The sequence below is a fragment of the Equus caballus genome, chromosome 9 (assembly GCF_041296265.1).
Source record: "Equus caballus isolate H_3958 breed thoroughbred chromosome 9, TB-T2T, whole genome shotgun sequence".
Taxonomy (NCBI): Eukaryota; Metazoa; Chordata; class Mammalia; order Perissodactyla; family Equidae; genus Equus; species Equus caballus.
In genome coordinates, this window is record NC_091692.1 from 29,126,735 (window position 1) to 29,141,511 (window position 14,777).

Here is a 14,777-nt window from a genome sequence, read left to right on the forward strand (position 1 = left end):
AACCTTGAAAACGGTAACAAAGTTGCATTTGTTAAGTTCTACATGAGCAGGACTGTGTAAGTACTTCACTATGGTTATCTCATTTAGGCCCCACAACAATGCTATGAACTAAGTAACGTGATCCTCGGTTTCTACATAAATAGACTTAAGTTCAGACAAGTCAAATCACTTGCCCAAAGTTACACAGTGGGTAGATGCAAAGCTAGAATTCAAGGATTCAAGGAGAGGTGTGATTCAATTACAAAGTTCAGTTTAGAATCGTCACCTTAGCCTACTGATTCCCATATTATTTCTTTGATAATTATCAACCACTTAAAAGTCAAAGCCTTGCCAAAAGGGTTGGTGAGGATGTGGAGAAATTGGAGCGCTTGTGCACTGCTGGTGGAATTAAAGTGGCGCAGCTGCTGTGGAAAACAGTTAGCAATTCCTCAAAAAGTTCAACATCGAATTTTCATATGATGCAGCAATTCCACTCCTAGGTTTATTCCCCAAAGAGTTGAAAGCAGGGTCTTGAAGAGATACTTGTACATCTTGAGAGATACTTGAGCTCCCATCAGGCCAGAAAATCAGAAAGGGAGACAAGATACAGATTGGTCTACACTCTAGACACATGTCCTCAGGCAGGCTGGCCCTCCCTCCTGGGCAGCAGTTGGCTCTCTAGACGACACATAAACAAGTGTCTTTGACAGAAAGGCCGAGCGGCTCCAGGTCCTGACGACAGTGCACGCTAACAAAGCAGGGAAGTCGAGACTCCAGTCTATTTACAAAGCCTACGTGCTAGAAGGACAGAGATAAAGCCGTTCCCAGGAGGCGAGACATTAGCACTAGCACAGTGATGCTCTCCTTTCTCCTGTGTCTGAGAGAATATACAACTAAGCAGACTCTGCAGAGAAGCCAAAAGAAAAGGGGTGAAGCATTGCTTTGTTTTGGCCACAAGGCAGGAGTTTCAAATTCCAGCCCCCAGGGAAGGACACTATGCAAACTCAGGGAGGGTTCAATGTCCCCACCCCACTCAGCCCCAAACATTTCTTCAGTATGTTCCTGTTAAAATACAATAATCTAGGGCTGCCAACGTCTTAGACTCCATTAAGTCAGCAAAGATTAGGATGCTGCTGTGTCCAGGCTGATGACAGACAACCATCTGGTAGCTTGATGCTCCTTCTGCCTTAAAAGAGCCCCATTCTCCTAATGGAATATCTGCACAGAAGTTTTAGTAAAAGGGACTTGGGAAACTAGCCTGGAAAGACCAGAGGTCCCATAGATTATATTCCCCATCCTGTGCCCCATACTTTGACAAATTCCTCCAAGGCTTCGTCTTCTGTGTACACATGTCTGGGGAATAACCCCAGTTCTACACAGTCCAAAGTCTTTCAGAGCCAGAGTAGCAGTAGACTTATCTCCAGCCACATCTCTAACACCACTCACACACACACACACACACTCACACACACACAAACACCCTTTCCCTTCAGTTACTCACTTACTGCTTTGTGTCTGCTTTTGTGTTAAGTGCTCGGACACAGTCATGAATAGAACAAGGTCCCTGCCTTTAAGGTTCAAGGTTTAGTATTGGAGAGAGACAGCAAAAAGGTATTTAAATAATAGCATGACTTGGGGTGCTATGATCCAGAAGTACACAGAGGCCAAAGAGCCCAGCAGAGCCAGCCTACTCCCTTCAAAGCTCAGCATGTGGCAAGAGGCTTGTGGGAACCCCTTGGTCCCAGCTCCTGCAGTATGGAAGCCTAGGTGGGCTGGAGCCAGGCTGAGTGGGCCACAGTCCTGCTGAGGTTCAGCATGAGAAGGCAGTGCGACAGCCCTCTGTGTCTGCTTAGCTTGAGTCCTCTCAGCCATTTGGGCCACCGCTTCTCAAACAATGAAAACTGATGATCTGAAACTAATGAGAAGATAGAAACTAGAAACACTTAGATCAATTGAGACAAACGACCAGTCTAAGAGTGATTTTTTTTAAAGAAAGAGTGATTTTAAATACCAAAAGTTAAATCTCTCTTTGTTTAGTAAGCTAAATTCAGGACCCACAAATAAAAGTCCAGAAATGGCCTGTCTCATTTTATTTATAAGTAAACAAATATCCAGCTTCCCTGAATTACAGAATCTGGCTACGGAAAAGAAGAGGAAGATGAAGGGGGAGAGGAAGGAGAAAGGGAAGAAAAGAAAGAAGGGGAAGCGGGGGACGATGACCAGCAGCGAGGGTGGGAGAGAGGAAGAGCAGCGAGAGGAAGAGGAAGGGAGGAGGAGAGAGAAGAGGCACCCGGCCACTCACTGACACTATTTCTCTCCGTTAGTCAACATACTTCTTCCCCTGAAAGGGAACTAACATGTAATGAGCCCCACCTCCTGGGTCACGACCAGATTACTCACATAAATCATCAATTGAATTCCCAATTCCATGGGAATAGATATTATGCAGATTTTATAGGTAAGGAAATAGAGGCTCAGGAAATGAGTGATTTGTCCAAATGACATAGCTAATATGTGACAGAAGCAACCTGTTAGCTTGCTGGTGCAATGTGATACTCTAGCAAACAACTAACTTGGATTATTTTTAAACCGAATAGGAGTTCTTGGGAAATGGTTTTCATACCTATACCAAGCTTAAATTCCCCTGAATTAAACCAAAGTGTGTGTAGTCACTATCCGGTCAGTACCCCAAGCAGCAACCCTTGGTGTCAGCCCTCAATTCCTTCCTCTCTTGACCCTGCAGCCTATCACCAAATCCTGACAATCATGCTTCAAATCTGAGTGTGTCTCTCTATTCCCATGTCCTCCTTCCACTCTGGCCCCTCATCTCCACTGACTGGCCTTTCCAGGCCTTCTCAGGCCACTTGTGGCCAGACTGCCAGACAATGGTCATGTCACTTTGCTGTCAAATCCCTACTGGGGCCTACTGCCTTCAGGAGATAAATGTGCACTTGATTGGGCAGTCCTGGATCATTTGTGAAGTAAGCAGGCTTTAAGTAAGAATTTAACACAGAGGTCATTAACAATCTGGCTGGAACCCACCTTCCAGCCTCATTTTGCACCTCTCTTCCTCCTCACTTGTCCAGCCTCCCCATTTGCTGACCCAGATCCTGGCAGACAGCTCTTCTCACAGTTGACTTTTGGGGCCCACTGTGTTTGCCCACTCTGCTCTCTGCCTAGAATTTCCTTCTCCTTTTCTTCCCTGGCACATGCCCACTAGTCCTCATGAGTCAGATAGATCTGCTTTCCTCCAGTGAAACCTCGGCTCATGCCCCCAGGCTGAGTGGGATGCTCCAGCCCTGAACCCCCAGAGCACTGAGGACAGGGGCACATCCCCAAAAGAGCACTTACTACACTGTATTTTAAATATAGGCTCCAATGGATGGCAACTAGGCTTTTGGTGGTGAATACAATGCAGTCTATACAGAAATTGAAATATAATGATGTACACCTGAAATTTATGTAATGTTGTAAATGACCTCAATTAAAAAATTTTTTAAAGTAAATAAGTATGAGCTTCATGTCTGTCTTCCCCACGAAATTATGTTTCTAGATTGTGCGTTATTTACCTCTTTACCCACACGTGCCAGTACTTGGCACACAGTAAGTGCTCAGTAAGTTTGTTGAATGAAGATAAGTATGAATACTTGAGACTCAGAATCCAGCTTCTCCAAGGGAAGAATAGGTGGCTGCCTGTGAGATATATCTGTGCTTTTGATACAATCTCATCTCTTTATTTCAAAACAATATTTTCAAAGAGTTCTGGGATTTCAATTTCCAGTACCAGGGAATTGATTGTTGCTATGTGAGCGCCGGGAGGTAAACTTCAGGACCCTGGTGATGACTTCTCTAAGGAAAGGAAAGTCCCAGTGACTTACCTATGAGAGAGGCCACCCCCCCCCCATCCCATTCCTCACCTGAGCTGTCACATCCCCATAGACAGTCCCTCACCAGCCACACTACCCCCACCTCATGTTACAGACTAACAGCCAGGTGAAGTTTTCATCTTCTCCACTTGTCCTACATTTCTGTTCTGCCTAAACTCTCTTTCTTCCCTTTCTCTCGGCTCCATTTGGAAGCCGCTCTAAACTGCATCAGAACTCAGAGAGACAGGACTTCCACCCCAGCTCGGCTCCTCACTAGCCGGACACCCTGTGAGTATACTTACCTCCTCAGAGCCTCAGACTCCTCATTAAGAGGATACCGCATCCTCACTGTGTTCATCCTGCTACTCTCACCTTTCGTTTTTCTTGGCCCTTACTTCTTTATTTTTTCTACAATTTTATGTTATGAATTTATGTAAGCCACTCAAATATTTTTTGATGAGATAATAAAAAAATATACAAAATAAGTCTTTAAGAGTTACAGGGATTTAACTCAATAAATCTGTAATGAATTTAGCACAGTGCGTGGCAAAAGTTGGTTTACTTTGAATATTAGTTGTCTTCCAAAAGGCACTGTTGGCGGGAATGTAAATTGGTGAAGCCACTACGGAAAACAATATGAAGTTTCCTCAAAAAGTAAAAATAGAACTACCATATGATCCTGTAATCCCACTTGTGGGTATTTATTCAAAGGAAATGAAATCCCTGTCTTGAAGAGATATCTGTACTCCCACGTTCACTGTAGCGTTATTCACAATAACCAAGATATGGAAATAACCTAAGTGTCTGTCAATGGATGAATGGATAAAGGAAATGTGGTAAATATATACAACGGAATATTAGTCAGTCACAAAAAAGAAAGAAATCCTAAGGCCGACCCAGTGGCTGGGTGGTTAAGTTCACGTGCTCTGCTTCAGTGGCCCAGGGTTTCACTGGTTTGGATCCTGCACGCGGACATGGCACCAATCATGAGACCATGCTGAGGCAGTGTCCCACATACCATAATCAGAGGCACTCACAGCTAGAATATACAACTATGTACTGGGGGGTTGGGGGAGGAGAAGGAAAAAAAAGGATTGGTAACGGATGTTGGTGCAGGTGCCAATCTTTAAAAAAAAGAAATAAATCCTGCCACTTGTGACAACATGGATGAACCTGGAGGTCATTACACTAAGTGAAATTAGCCAGACAGAGAAAAACAAATACTGTATGATCTCACTCATATATGGATTCTAAAAAAGTTGAACTCGTAGAAGCAGAGGGTAGAACAGTGGTTACCAGGGGCTGGGGGATGTGGTGGGGAGATGTGGGTCAAAGGGTACTTTCAGTTATAAGTTCTGAGAATCTAATGTACAGCATGATGCTATAGTTAATATACTGTATTGTATACTTGAAATTTGTTAAAAGAGTAGATCTTAAGTGTTGTTACCACACGTATAAAAAATGGTAACCATGTGAGGGGATGGATGTTTTGATTTGATTGTGGCAATCATTTCACAATATATGTGTACATTAAATCATCACATTATGCATCTTAAAAAAATCACACTGTACAAACTAAATATACACAATCTTTATTTGTCAATCACACCTCAATAAAGCTGGAAAAAATTAGTTCTCTTCCTGGCTCTCATAAAATAGTAGCTGTTTAGTTATTTCACAAAGTTATTTGAGAATTAAAGGAAATACTCTATTAGGTAATATATGTGAAGTTACCCTTATCCCTTGCCAAAAAATTTCCTTTCCTCTGCCTTCTTCTTCCTCCTCTCCATCATTTGAGTCAATCAGAGTTCTTGCATTCTCACATGAAATGTGATAGTAACAGCCTGTGTTTATACAAGTAAGCCTATGTTTCAACTGACTGTGATGAGCACTGGAGTAACCACTTTACAGATATTAACTCATTTAATCCTGCAAAGGAACCTGCTAAGAATCTTTTGAAGGATCTCTCTTCTTATCCCTGTTTTTATAGCTGTTAAAACTAAGGGGACACATGTAGCAACCTGCACGGTCTCAGAGCTAGTGCGCAGGAGGGCAGGCCGACTGCTCAGCCTGGGATTTCGACTCCAACACTGAACTTTCCCTACTAGGCAACTTGCAGGGAAAAGAAGGAGCTCCAACCATACCAACTACTCGCATTCTAATTAAAACTAGGCATTTTGGTTTGCCTAGTTCCAAGATACAGTCAGAAGTGCTCCACAGCTCTGCTCTGAGGAAGTGTGGCTACACATTTTGATTGAAGTTTTCCTCCTTATCTCCAAGAGCTTTAGTCATAATCCAAGGACTAAAGCTATGATGATTATGGACGAGCTTGTTGCCGGGGGATTAAGTCTGATGGCTCAAAGAGCAGCCAAGGACCCCCAGCACAGTGAGTTGGAAGCCAATTGGTTATCCATCAACAGGAAACCTTTCATACCTGGTCAGCACTGGTACATCCACAGGAACAAAGCAGACAGAATCTTCTTTCTTCTCGTTTATGAACTGGGCAGCTTTACTGCCACCTCCACTGGCTGGGCAAGGTGAGCCATTGTAACTATTCAGAGAAAGGACTATGATGTAGAATTCCTGGGTCCAGAGCAGAGGATATTTGTTCCTCCCACCTCACCTCAAGCCCAAGTCAAGCCCTAGCTGCACAGTGATAAGCATCATTCATTTCAGATAGACAGGCACTGGGAATGACGGCTGACATCATGCCATGGTCAAGGCCTCCAGCCTCAGAAGTGACCCTCCTCACCAATGAGGGTCTTAGCCAAGGCCAGTGATCTCAGTCGCCGAGGTTCTCCCGCCAGAGTCCTGGTCAGAGGGCTAACTCACAAGAGAGTAAACAGTGGGGTTTTTTTAGCATGTAGAATTGTAATAAGCCAACATTCAAAGGGAAGTTAAGGTTCATACACCCCATACGTTACTGTCAGGGAATTTTAAATTTGTGGGTGCAGCCAGTCTAAATTGAAGACGTTTTGTAATTTGTTTTTTTAGCTTTAAGATTCCCGTGGCTATTAAGGTCTGTTTGCAAGTAAGCCTCCTTGTGATTTTAGTGACTGGATAAGAACGATTTGTCGCATCCTCAGGCCTCATAAACGTGCGTCTGGGCAAAAGCAGCTGACTTGTCTAACAGAGGAGTAAACACTCTTATCTTAGGAGGATGTTAAATTGTTTGGCAAACCATCCTCAGATTTGGTAGGTTGTAGGCAGATAGTTTTGCTTAGCTCCTTACAAATTATCACAGACTCCAAAAGAACAGGGTCTTTATTAATAAATTAAGTACTATACTTCTAATGATCTGTTCCTGGCCATGGTAATAATATAGAATGAGTCAGGATTCGACTTTTAGGGCAGCTTTTTGCTTTGAGGTCTAACCGCAGTAGTTGAAAACTTTGAACTCCCCTTGCACAGTATTGAGAATAGATGCTAAATAAATATTTGCTGATCATGAAAAGGCTGCAGATTAAGAGAAGGAGGAGGGAAAGGAGAATGATCATTGTATTTTCTGAGCCATAAAGTGACAGTAGTAGAATTATTCACCAGACTCATTGTATTGGAGATGAAGTCTTTTGAGCAAGCCAGTTTTCTAAATGTTTCTTAAATAACATAGGTCCTTGAAGATTAAAAGGAATCCTAAAAGTATCTTTAAATTCAAGGTATCTAAAAATGACTGTTAAATATGCATTTTATGATTAAGATATATAACAATTATATGATTAACAGTTATTGAATAAGATCATCAGAAAGAGGCTTCATAAATATTGAATAGAAATAGAAAATGATATTGTAAGTCTAGAATGCTAAAAATCAGTGAAATAATTATTTTGATGATGTTCACCCAAAACTGTAACCTTTAGAGATCTAAAATTATGAGAAAATATGTTCTAGGCAGATAGCTATTTAATTTTTACTTTGGCAAAGTTTATACTTGAATGTAACTGTTTCTTTTCAAAAATCTTATAAAGAAAAGAACATAACACTAACAAGTCTTGTAAAACCAGAATACATTTCTGATGACTATTTTATTTTTACTATTTTTTTAGAGGCATGCCGCTACAGATATCTGGGTGATTACATACCCACTAATGTATTTCCCCTTCATGTTTATTTTGGAAAGACGGCAGGTTATTTTGAAAGAAAGGAAGAAAAAACAGACTACAGAGGAAGCAGAGTTGCCTTGTATCTCATAGAGCAACGGATTACTAAAATTACCAGACTTCACGGAAGAGAACACAAATTCATTTCTTTTGCACATTGTCTTAAGTTTCAGAGGACTTATAACAAGATGATATGCCCATAGTTTTGAGGAGAAGAACCCAAGGGCAAAAAATATTAAGGAAAACTTTTAATTTTGGAATTTTCTCTGGAGCACAAAACCAATTGTGATGGGAGTGACAATGTCGCTGAGCTTTAGCTATCAAGCAGAGCTTTCTTCCAATATTTTCCATACTTTTCCAGTTTTATAGCTGATTATAGCACTGATAAATCAGAAAGATTAGCAATCAATACAAAAAATATGGCATAAATATTACAAGCCAAAGTTTATGTTTTAGTTAATATTCCTGCCTAGTAACTGGATTTATTTGCAGCATTCATCCAGTCTTTCAACAAAAACTTACTAGGCACTCAACGTGTGCCACAAAACTGTGGTAGGAATACAAAAGGGAATGACACAGAATCCTGCCCCCACAATTCTCCCAGTTTCTGCCCACGTGGCCGGGGATTCGGCAGGGAAAGTCGTAATAAACAGCAACTTGGAACTGATGCATATAATAGGCATTGAGTGAACTTCTAAAATGATTAATTTTTATCTTTCTAAAAAGGAGATAGATTTTACATTGGTTTACCTCCGAAAAAAAGTGTCCTTCCTCCAACAATAAAAAAATTTCTACTGTACAACATTATTTTAATTGTGTCTCTGCAGGAAGGAACAAGTCCAGAATGATCAAGACGTTGGTTGTAATCAATGACCTCTTCTAAGATACCTTGAACTTTCTTTTGTTGATAGAACCTTCTAAAAGTGTGCTGGGAGTGAAACTCTTCTGGCTTACACCCATTTTAAACATCGCTTAAGCGCATGATGCGACAATTCGTTATCAGATGACCCTGTGCTCACACACAAACATAGTCACTATCAGGCACAGACAGGCCATAATCTGGCAAAACCTTGATGAAACAGAAATAAACACAATGTGTAGTGCATATTAATAAACTCAGGCATTCTGGCGCACACTAATGTTACAAACACCCTCAAAAGGAAAGTGCTGTGAGGCTAGGTTTCCTTATATGAATCAACACAAACAGGGATAGATAAAAGGGAAAGAGGTGAATCTTTTGAAATAGAGTATCTCTTCTTCAATCTTGGAAATAACAACTCCTCTCCTGAGAGCCAACAGTTTCCGTAATGTGTCGTTTTCTCAAAGGGAGGGGATTAAGATCCAGCAAGACTCTTGCCTTCCTGCCTGGGTGCTCCCTCATTTAAAGGTAAATGGAAAGTGCGTTAGGACGGAGGTTCTCAAAGGCCAATCTGCAATCTAGTGTCAGTCTCAGGACAAAGCTTTTACTGATCCAAGACAAAATGAAAAACAAGGACAATGGAATAAACTTTTCACAGAGCTAATTTTTTGTGTGTGTATGAGGAAGGTTGGCCCTGCAGTACCATCTGTCGCCAATCTTGAGAAAGATTGTCTCTGAGCTAAAATCTGTGCCAATTTTCCTCTACTTTATGAGGGATGCCACCACAGCATGGTTTGACAAATGGTACTGGGTCCATGCCCAAGATCTGAACCTGCAAACCCCGGGCCAGAGAAGCGGAGCATGCCAACTTAACCACTACGCCACCAGGACAGTCCCTCACAAAGCTACTTCTTAAAATTATATTTATGTATTTTTGAACGCACATGATGCAAACTTCAAAAAATGTAAAGGGTATTCAGTGAAAAGTAAGTCTTCTTTTTTAATAAAACTTGACTCTGTGTTATCCAGGGCAGTGTCGTTGGGGTCTCTGTAAGCTCCATAACAAGCTTTAACAAGGGTCAGTCATTGCAGGAAAACGAACTCTCATCAGATGCAGCAAAATTAGGGGGCACTACAAACTCAGAAAATAAATTTTCAAATTTATTTTAAAACTAAAATAAGTTTTAAAGCAATAATTAAAAAAAACTCAAAAGGTTGATTGAAAATAGTTGAAGAGCATTTTAGTTTGGGTGTGTTAAGCCAAGTTAAAACATAAGGAGAAAATATAACATTGTTTTTTAAACATTTTAGTCACTTTGAGGAATTTGTAGTGTAAGTATTATTCTGAATATCTCTGTAATTCATAAAAACTCTATATTTATATAATCTGCTCAAGAGAGTGCCTACAGTTGAGGCAATTTTCCAGAAAATAATTATTTGACCAAATTTAGTTTACTGCAGATCCTTCTCTAAAGACTGTTCTAAATATTTCCTTCTCCCTGTTAACCCCTCAAGTTAACGTCCCATCTCCTTTTAATTTGAGGATGAAACTTCTCCGTGAGTCCTTGAAACGGGCACTTCAGGAGTCACTAGTTACTGGGAGCTAAACAGTGCCATGACCTGCTCTCCATCCTAACCCCCTGATGACTCCAATGCTGGCCTCTCTTAGATATGGTGACCCCGGGCCCTTTTCTGGTTGGATTTCTACATCCTAAGAACTCCCTTCTGCTAGTGTCATTGGCTCCTTTTTCTTCTCCAACTCCACAGTGTAGTCAGTCTCAAATTCTTTCTCCACAGCCTTCTCTAACAAACGCCCATACTCTGCCTCCCCATGGGTGATCCCAGCCATCTCCCTGTCTACGTCCCATCTCCATGCAATTGACCACCACGACATATTCCAATTCCAGAACCTTCCCGAAGCCCCAGTCCCTACTTCTAATCACCTGATGATCACTGGATGACGTCAAACTTGTCATTTGCTTCGAGGATCAGTTCCTACTCCTTCCAGCCATTGACTCTCAAAGGCAGCATGGACTTTTCCCTAATCACTCAGCACTCTATGGGTGCCCAAACCATGCCGATTCTGCTTTATGTTCCTCTGCTCTTTAACTTAGTTATAGTTATATTTATATTATATAGTTATATTTATAATAACTATAAAGTTATTAGCTAATGCTGCAGAAGTCATTAATTATGTGAGTACTCTATGTAGAAAAACATTTAGAGTGCTTCCCTAATTTGTTCTAAACATTGTATATTTAATCCTATAAAATATGAATGGATGAAAAGTCACTGAATTGTCAAGAAAACTGGACATTTAGGAACAAAGTGTCACTTTACTACCTAATGATAAATGTAGTCATCCCCCGACACTCCCAGACCCCCCAAGCTAAATTACCAAGCTGACCTTTCTCCAGAGGCAAAGCATCTACTCAACAGTCATTGTAGTATGATTTAAAAAATAACTAGTCTTTATTAAGCCAAGTCTTTTACATATACTATCTAAACTAACCCTCGAAATGCCTCTCAGATCCAGGTATGATACTTGTTTTTCCTTTTAGACAATAAAATTGAAGGTAAGTAAGGTTATATAACCAGCTCAAGGACATGCCACTAGTAAGTGGGTTCAAACTCATTTTTTTCTAATTCAGAACCTTTGTTCTTAACCTGTATGCTGTAATCACTTGTCCTTTCTGGTCATTATTATCATGCTAGCATCCTTTCATCAGTACCAATCCCTCTGTATCAAGTACATAATACAATACTGGAGACTGCCATTCTTGTGGAGCGTGGCTAAAACTCTATCCTTGCCTCCAAAGTCAGGGAGGAGATTGAATATGATCTTTGCTTCCCGGCAATAGGCAACTGGATTTATTAGACTCTGTTAGCATGATTTCTGAGACAGATTCTCTGTTCAGTTGTTTTCTATCACATTTCATACATGTTGTTTTATTTATTCTCAAAAGCTCTTCAAGGTTTGCATTCTAAACTTCACACTTCTTACTGGATGTGGTATCTTCATTTTACTACTAGAGATTTTCCAAAGTGGATAAACGTAGTCCTTAGTCCAAATTCTTAGAGATTGATCTGCTCCGACTAGAAGGCAGTGCAGACTAGGTTTTGTGCTCAGACAATCCTAGATTTGCATTTGATTCTTTCATTTGCAGTCTATGCTGTATGACTTTAAGTTACTTACTTAACTTTTCTGAGTCAGTTTCCCCTCTCTCCACGTTACCAATCCAATTTTCTGTCTCTTGATATTTTCACTGAATATTTTATGGGCATTTCATTTCCAATCCTGGTACTCACTACTCCTACACACCTAGTCTTCCTCATCTCTGAAAATAGTACCACTACCCACCCAGTTATTTCAGAAACCTCCAGCCATTATTTATTTTCCTCTCTCTCTCTGTCACCCCAACATTCAATCCATCTTTAAGACCAATAGATTTTACTTATAAATTATATCTTGAATCTGTGTATCTCTCTTCTTCAAAATACCACCCTGTTCCATGCCACAATCACTCCTTTCCTGGCACCAGAACACTTCCATAATATTCTGCCCAGCTGCTCTCTCCTCCCACTTCAATCTGTTCTCCATCAAGCAGCCAGAGTGATTGTTTTAAAAGAAAGAAGATAGTGTTACTCCCCTGTTAAAATCATGCAGTGACTTCTAACTTAAGAATTCCAATCTCTTCTTCACGCCCATTAGGATGACTATTATTAAAAAAAAAAAAACACTAGAAAATAACAAGTGTTGGTGAGAATGTGGAGCAACCAGAACCCTTCTGTGTTGCTGGGGAAACGTAAAATGGTACAGCTGCTGTGGAAAACAGAATTGCAGTTTCTCAAAAAATTAAAAATTAGAATTACCATGTGATCCAGTAATTCCACTTCTGGGGATACATCCAAAAGAATTGGAAACAGGGACTCAAACAGATATTTGTACATTGTTGTACACTGGTTTTACAGCAACACTGTAACACTGTCCATAGCAGTGTTATTCATAACAGCCAACTGTCCATCAACAGCTAAAGGGCTAAACAAAAGGTGGTATATACACACAATGGAATATATTATTCGGCTTTAGGAAAGAAATTCTGACACATGCTATAATATGGAGGAACCATGGATAAGCCATTAACAAAAGGACAAATATTGTATGAATTAACTGACATGACTTTTACCTAGAGTAATCAACTCATAGAGCCAGAAAGCAGAATGGTGGCCACCTGGAGCTGGGGAGAGGGGAATGGGTTGTTGTTTAATGTGTTTAGAGTTTCAGTTTTGCAAGATGAAAAAAGCTCTGGAGATGGATGATGCTTGCCCAACAATGTGAATAGACAACGTCACTGAACTATACACTTAAAATGGTTAAAGTGGTAAATTATATGTTACATATATTTTACAATTTAAAAAAATCCCAAACTCTTTCCATGACTTAGGAGGACTTGCATGATCTCGCCCCTGCCTACCTCCCCGACGTCCCCCTCTCATTATTCCTACGGGCTGCGCCCTCACAGGGGTGCTGTGAACCCGCAGGTCTTGAACCTCAGCCATTCCCTCCTTTCCTCTCAGGGCTGCTTCTCCTCCCTCTGGCCACTGCTGCTGCTTAAAAACTATCTCCGCAGAGAAGCCTTCCCTCACACTGGAAGCCTAAGTCAGTCCCCTATTCTTCTCTGTCATGTTCTACTCCTTCACAGCATATCACAGGGGGTTTACAGTCACATGTAGTAGCTTAATGAAAGCTGCCTTGCTCTTTAGGAATCAGTAAAAGCCCTACACTTCAGTCACCCACACGGCCCCCCAGGCTTCCTTGCGGGAGTGAAGTCAAGTTCACTTGGAAATAACTCAGGATGATTGCTCACCTTTAATGAGCATTTTTGAGTATCCTCAACTTGTTTAACTTACTCATTCTAAAGAAGAGACTTCAAACTGTTTTCCCTGACTCTTACTTAAGTAGTTTCCAAAGGTGGGGGGACTTGTCAACTTTCAAATTAAAAAAATACATTTCAAAAGGCTTCCTCTGTCCCCTGCCTTCCATTGAGGGAGCTGTTCTTCAAGGGGGAATTCCTCTGAAATAAAATTGGGAAAGGTTCCAGGAGAGTTCATGTTTCCAGTGAGGTCTTCTGAGTTCGGAGGACACAGCCCAGCGCATTCTTTAATCACAGCTGAGGAAATCCCCCCTTGCCTGGGGAAAAGATCGTAATATCTTAAGAAGGCTGATGAGCTCATGAAAAGCAATTGAATTTAGAACGCCAAGACACTCCCAGAAAGCTCCTTTATGCTACTTTTCTCCTCCATTAACCCCTTGAATTTTCCAGATCAGCACCATCCCAAATTTTAAATTATTTTCAAAATAGCTTTTATTTAATGCATTGCAAATTAAAGAGCTGTTCATGCCCTATTTCACTGAAACTCCTTCTGTTATATTATCTTCGTCAATTTTAAATGGCTCAGAAAATTAAGCTCCAAAAATGTTGTGATCCCCATTTATCTTTGATGGATTTGGCATTCCCAATTTTAATTTCCGTGTGAAGATTATCTCATACCCACCTTGAAATTTGATGGGAGAAAGAAAGTGGTACATCAGGAGAGCTCAGATGATGAGAAACAAAAAAAGCCTTCATAGTTACCAAAACACTTAAAATTTGCAAGGGAATCCAAAGATGTCAGAACTAAAAGTCTACTTGTTCATATAACAATATTCACAAGCAAACTACTCACCGTCCTTCTTTAAGGTGGAGACATAATAAAACGAAGCAAATCACCTAAAGTAGAATTCACTATACATGGGAATCCATTTCCCAAAGGCCCTATAAACACTGTAGCTTCCCACCACCTCTCTCACTAATGCATACGTATATGCCATACTTATTATTTCTTTCTTTGACTCATAAAACGAAAGATTAAAATTTCAGGTAAAAATGAAGGATGGGGATGGAAAGTGGTTTTTTCCTTGCTCTTCTGGAGTTG